Genomic DNA, 7,130 nt, shown 5'->3' with positions numbered 1-7,130 from the left:
GACATAGTTGTTTACAGACACACAAAACTTCCTATTTGACAGGTAGGATGAAAACCATTCTAGAGCAGTACCAGAGATCCCCACCCAGTGCCTCAGTCTGTCTAACATGATGTTGTGATCAATGGTGTCAAAAGCAGCGCTAAGGTCCAGGAGTACAAGGACTGAGCACATACCTTCATCAGCAGACATTAAAAGGTCATTGGTGACTTTAAGCAGGGCAGTCTCAGTGCTGTGGTACTTCCTAAAACCAGACTGAAACTTTTCAAATATTTTGTTATTTTCCAGTACAGTGAGCAGCTGTTTAGACACAATTCTTTCTAGAATCTTTGCAATAAAAGGCAGTTTTGAAATTGGTCTAAAATTATGTGGGAGGGAGGGATCTAAACCAGGTTTCTTTAAAAGTGGGTTCACGCAAGCCGTTTTAAAATAATCATGGACACAACCAGTAGATAGGGAGCTGTTGAAAACAGAGATTAAATGGGGCCCAACAGAATCCATTACTTTCAGTAAAAATTTTGTAGGTATTACATCAAGTGGGCTGGAGGACACTCTCATTTGTGATACTGTTTTTAAAAGCTCAGACAAGTCGATGGGACAAAACTGGTTAAAACTCTCTTGTTGCTGGTGAGGGACAGTGGTCGTGGTGGTGGGCACACACGGTGAGCCCTGCAGGCGGACTGGAGCCAGTCGTGGAGGCCAAGGAGTCTACTGAAGCGGCCAGCACCGCGACCAACTGTGGGAATGGGCCCAGCGCGGGAGATGTTGCCGGTGAAGGAGATGTAGCCGGTGAAGGAGATGCAACAGTGTTGGCAGGCACTGTCCGCCGAAAGAGATCCATATCAGGGAGACTCGAAGCTGCAGGTGCATCCGCTGGATGGACCGGAGTGTCGTTAGACAAGGCTGCATAGCGGTTGGAGAGGCCGATGTGCGGTGGAGAGGCAGCTCCGTCCGAGCCTCTCTTGCATCACGGACCACCACTTCAGCCCAGGTTGACTGATGCTTTGGAGTCGAGCAGCCTGGGAAGGCTAGATGGGTCCCATAACACGGTGTCCTGGATGTTGGCGGAAACAATCATTCACTTGTACTGAAGCCACATCCATAAAGCCAGTCAGCAGGGAATCTTTCTCTTTGAGTTCCTCTGAAAGTCGTCGGATGTCTTCCATAAGGTCAGCAATCTTTTTGTTCGCTATCTTAAGGAGTGTGCAGTCCTCATGGGGCAGAGTTATCTCTGCTAGCATAACGTTAGTCGCCGGAGCTTTGTTGTGATCAGTAGCGTTGATCGCGTTTTTACGGTCCATCTAGCTTAAAATCCATGTTGGATGACTAAAATCCCTAACCCACGTAAAACTTAAGTTAAAATCTTAAGTTAAATAAAAAGGATATAAAAAATGTAAAGAAAAAGTGTATGTAACGAAAAAGTACACCATAAACAATGGTAGTAAGGCACCTGCAGTAAGTCACATACGCCAGGCCTGAGATCATACCAAACAGTGGCCAAGAATGAGATCATGACACATTGTGATTAATGGCGACTGGAACTGCAAGGTATGGCCAGGTACTGCAAGAAACTAAGCTTTGCACTGCAGAAACTAAACTTTGTATGAGACATGGCACACTCATGTTTGGCATTGTTGAATCATGTTGCATTAATCAGGTATGTTATTCCTTATTAATTCTTTTAAAAAATACAATTGTAAGTGTTTAAGTTTTAATGGTGTCAAATTATGCCTATATAACTTTTAAAAAAATACGGTGAAGCAGAAGTTGAAACATATTGGTGAATTTCTAGTCCAGTAATGTTAAAAATATAAAGAAGGATACACTTTAACAATAAATATGATGAGTAACATTAATTTTGACATTAGTGAAAGGGTTAAATTGGTAAAACAGTCCGTGAAAACGGCCACTAGATTGCAGCAGAGGATAAGAAATTCACCAATGGAAGGGAGTGGTCAGCTAACACTGTAGGTGGAGACCAAGTGTAACACCCACCTGGAAGGTGGAGTTTAAGGTGAATATAAGGCGAGGTTCGCTGACCACCAGCTCAGTTCCATCCTGAGACCTGCGGGGATGTTACTCGGGTTTACTTGTCCTTTATTGGAATAAATAGACTCTTGACCGTCTCCAGTGAAGTCTTTGACTACACAGTTTTTGACTAAAGAGGAGAGCTAATAGAGTAATTTTTATTGAGTTTAATAAGTTGGTTAGGGTAGGGACCAGGCCTTCCACTGGCCCGGCCTGTCCTTATTTCCGACCCAACAGCAGGCTTCAAGACTTGGGGTGCACACATTGGTCTGCATAGTCTTGCAGTCTCGAGTGACTGCTCTGTTGGCCCGTGAGCTGGTGCCCTGGAATTACTGCTCATTCCCTTCTGAGCCCTGTCCATGTATTGAGCCATGTGGCTACTCATCTTAACTGCTATGATGCCTGACAAGAGCTTCCATGTTGTTCAGAGGCAGGTTATTGGCCGGTACTTGGATGGGATTGTTCCCTTCTGGGGATCCTTCATAAGGATTCTAGGTGGGTCCCATCCATCAGCAGTTGGTTCATTTGTGCTGCCAGGCTGCATCAGATCCATATTTGGTGCTCTAGTCCATGAATGTCTTGTTCCAGTAGGCCATTTGTCATCAGGTTGCCCTGTTTCCCTAGCACCTGACACGGACCTTGTTGACCCGGGCGATGTCCAAGCTGGTAAGGCTTCACTCATGACTCAAGTCTTGAGTAAATACTAAAGCACTAAAATAAGATGGAGAATGAAGTAGAATTAAAATGGTAAAATAAGACATAACCTACTAAAAAAACCAAGTATGCGCTACCTCTATGTGACCTATGTTACGGTTTCAGTCTCAGCTTTAGAACTGTTACAGCCATACGACAGTCATCCATAGAGCCACGCTGCGGCCATCAAGTTCCATCACAGCTGCAGGTTAAACAGATGGTTATTGTGTAGTTCTGGTCAGGGTGGAATCTTTATTCATTTAATTAAGTGCAGATATTAACCTGGTTTATTGGTTTAGATGATTAGACGCAATTTGTATACTTGCATAGATGCAAATTAGCTCAAGATTATAATCTGGTGCAGTTCATCAAATGGTGACACTTGTGTTTTAAACTGTACATGGTCTATTTTAAATAAAATAAAGTAATACTCACTCAGTTCCCTCAAAGTGGCTCTCCTCTTGTTCCTGCGAGTGCTGACGGTGCAGCTGTAGACCAGATCAGTAACCCTGTCTGAAAGTATCAGAGAGCTGGTGATGTTGTAGAGCTGCTGTTCAGTCTGCTGGACTCTGGTTGTGTTCTTGAAGGTCACGTTGCACGGAGGTCTGGTGGACCAGGTGAGTTCAGGCTCAGGGTAGATCCCCTCTGAGCTGCAGGTGATCCTGTTTTCTTCCTGCTCCATGTCGACTTTATGGACCAGAGCTGCAAAAACAGAGATCTTGATGCTGTATGTACGGATGAATTTACTAATAATTTTAGGTACAAACAACATTTTAATTCAACAATTTGACAACATATATACATTTAGATATTTACTGCACATAAAGAAAACACAAGTTGATTGTTTTGTGTATCTACTGTGTATCTCCTATACCGTCCACTTGTAGGTTGATAAATGAAGCCTCGTGGCTGGAGATGGTGCTGGTGAAACACTTGTATCTGCCCTGGTCCTGAACCTGGACCCCAGTCAGCTGGAGCGAGACGTTTCCTCTGGAGATCTGGTCTTTGAACAGTGATGTCCTGCCTCTGAAGCTCTGGCCCTGGTGCGTGAAGTCATCGTGGTTGAGGTAGTAGGAGTGGACAAAAGTGTTTCCTGTTGTCACATGAATCCAGAGGATGACTACATCAGTGCCGCCCTGGAACCTGCACGGTAAAATGCAGCTCTCCATAAAAACACAGGACACCTCAGCATCTGCAACACATCAGGTACAAACAACATCCACATTATTTTTGAAGGCTTTTGTTGATGATGATGATGACACTGTCATGATCTGGCTGTGCCATCTCTTCTGCCCTAATGCTTTCCTCCGCCCATTCCCTTATCGTTCCTGTCAGTCTTTGTCTCTCTGGTATGTGTGTGCGTGCATGTACAGTATGGGCGGGGTGCTCCAGCATAGGTCTTGGATTGGAAACTTTGAAATGACTATTAAAGTTTTGTATTTTTCTGTTTAATAAGGTGAAAGATTATTTCCTTTCTTGATATTGTGTCAGTTTATTTTGATGTGTAAGAAGCCTGAGCTGTTACTATCAGACTAGTGAAATTACAATGCAGGTCTCTTCTAGGTATGATACACTGAATAAAATTATAAACGCAACAATTTTGTTTTTGCCTCCATTCATCATGAACTGAACTCAAAGATCTAAGACTTTCTCTATGTACACAAAAGGCCTATTTCTCTCAAATATTGTTCACAAATCTGTCAAAATCTGTGTTAGTGAGCACTTTTCCTTTGCCTAGATAATCCATCCACCTCACAGGTGTGGCATATCAAGATGCTGATCAGACAGCATGGGTATTGCACAGGTGAGCCTTAGGCTGGCCACAATAAAAGGCCTTAAGCTAGCCACAATAAAGTAAAATATTTGAGAGTAATAGGCCTACTGCTAAGTGTTTTATCCACCCAACTATTGAATCTGCATCCTGGATCCTGTGTTTAAATATTCACCACATCAGATGTTCTGTGAGCCAAAGCCACCAGAAACTACATAGCTTTTTATAATTACAAGGTACTTTATCATTAAACAACCCAAGGTAGGCATTAGATCTAGATCGAGGTCTAAGCCATTAGATGTGGTCTACAACATGCAGGGAAAACCAAGTTTAATGACACCTTAATGAAGCACAACAGCAGCTTAATAAAATATTTAAGAAATATTTACATTTAAGGTGTGCGCCCCTACATTTCCGTCCATTGCCCCGAAAAATTTTCAGTGTTGGGCTTCAGTGCTTCTAGTAAAAAAAGTTAGTCTGGAGCCCTGGAGTTTTAAAGTTTACAACTTTGATTAGAGGTTGAATGTTTGGGAAATGTTTGCAAAAAACTTTGCAGAACTTTGCAACTTTGGAGAAATGCCCAAATGTCAAATAATTGCTGCAAAATATATCTCATCATGCTATGAACTGAGGACAACCAGTGGAAAATTAGACTAATAAATAATTATACAAATTTTCAAATTATTAATAATAATATTATATATATTATATTATATAATTATTATTATTATTATTTTGATTGTTTGACATTTCAGTAATTGTTGTGTTTTTAATTTTTTTTGCCTATTGATATACACACCCACATATACGGTTTTATCTATTTATTTTATTTTTTTAATATATTATTATAATAACACACAATACTGTAATTTACTTCGTTTTTTTATTACCTTATTTATATTATTTATTAATACCTTATTTGTATATCTGTGTGTCTCTGAAGTAAATCACAAACAACAGAAATTATTATCCTCCTGGTCAGATTCTCAGAGAGAAAGTAGCATTTAGCATTACTACACAACACTTCAGACACGTTTGTTTCAGAGCACAGCAGACTAAATACTTCATTAGATCCTCCCTCAGGTGGCAGAACCATATTAACTGGATATTCTGAAGACAGTATTTTGTATTTGTTGCATAGGGCAGACTGGGGGCAATTGTAACATCTCAAATTGCACCAATTAGAAACAAGACAGAATCATGAAACTTATCATGCACGCTCTCTGTGACCGTCCCTGTCTGCCTGCCGAAGGACAAGCCGATGATACATTCTTGACAATGTTTTTCAGAGACAAAGAGTCATTTTTGAGCTACGAAATTAATTTTTTTCATCTACAGTAATTTTCTCATACTGTCATAACCATTACTGTCTATGAATTTAAATCTGTCTTTTTTGATCATCATTCTGTTGTCTAACAGTTGGTAGCATCTTTCTAATAATGTTCAGTTTAAACATTTATGTATATGAATGATCTATAACCTACTTTACTATGTATAATGTGTTATCAATAATACTTAGTGGCATAGTACAGAGATTCAAGTTTTTGCCTCTCAATTTGGGGATCCATTGGGATGTTACCTCCGATGATGTTTTGAGGGGCAACTATGCTATGACATTTGTGATGTGTCCTTGTACCAATTAATAAAAAGGGAGAAGTTTCAAGCAGTAATATCATTGGGTCTTAAATTGTTTTACTTATATCTATATTCTTGGTAGTTTATTTTGATCCTTGGTATCTATATGAAGGACTTATGTGTGTTGTTACAATCGCCCCGACATGCTGTTACAATCACCCCTGCACGTGGGGGCAGATGTAACATTTTACATCTAGCGTTTGAATCAATATTGTGACTTAAACATTGCTTGTAAAAACATTTGATGACTGTTAACAAGTAAAACACAGGTACAAGTTACCTCTATAAAAATTATATCCAATTAGTTCATGAAGTTTTTGAGTTATAACCAAGAAACAAAAAATTTGCCCCGGTCTCCCCCATGACTGATTTTTCTCTCTGAGATGTGCAATGGATCTGGTTTCCCTTTACACCCTTTGCATCCAACTGATGAGGACCCTTTGTGAGTCTTCACTTCAGCACACATCATTCCCACGCTGTCCATTATGTCAAAACATCTGCCAATACTGTGACCTGGAAGTAGTTAGTCTAGAGAAAAAAGGTATATTTGAGTTGTACTACTCCTTACAATAATACTAGACACCACTACACCACACAGACTGCACCACAACATTAACAAAAAAATAAAAATAAAAACATGCACAAACTTTATCTTATACCAGATCTCAAACAAAACTGAAGCGTTGTTTACCCTGAGTATTAAAGCCTGAGGCAACACAAATAGATAAATATTGTATTTGTCTCAAAGTCAGAGAACAGAGAGCTCACATTGTAGCTCTGTAACGGTCCCTGTAATAATCAGCCGATCTGTTTATGAGCCTTTGTTGTTGACTGTTCACAGTCTGTCCTGATAATAGGAAGCATTTGTACACTAACAGTAACACCCCCACTGTTCAGCTTCTCACGACAATGAGGTTTGGTCCAGTCAGCAGGACGATCTGCGGTGATGAGGCCTGTTTCTACGGTATCAGTAAAGTAGCCTACATGCAGTCTGCTCTGAGAGGGT

General features: G+C 40.5%; 1 protein-coding gene across 1 annotated transcript in view; it reads right to left on the bottom strand.

The window, feature by feature from the left end:
• LOC123968285 (CD276 antigen-like) overlaps nt 1–7,130 on the bottom strand; it is a 25,454-nt gene that overhangs the window by 17,475 nt on the left and 849 nt on the right. The window lies entirely within an intron of this gene.

This window comes from Micropterus dolomieu, linkage group LG01, assembly GCF_021292245.1.
Source record: "Micropterus dolomieu isolate WLL.071019.BEF.003 ecotype Adirondacks linkage group LG01, ASM2129224v1, whole genome shotgun sequence".
Lineage (NCBI taxonomy): Eukaryota > Metazoa > Chordata > Actinopteri > Centrarchiformes > Centrarchidae > Micropterus > Micropterus dolomieu.
Note: the sequence above shows the minus strand (reverse complement) of the source record. Positions and strands in the feature narration are given on the sequence as shown.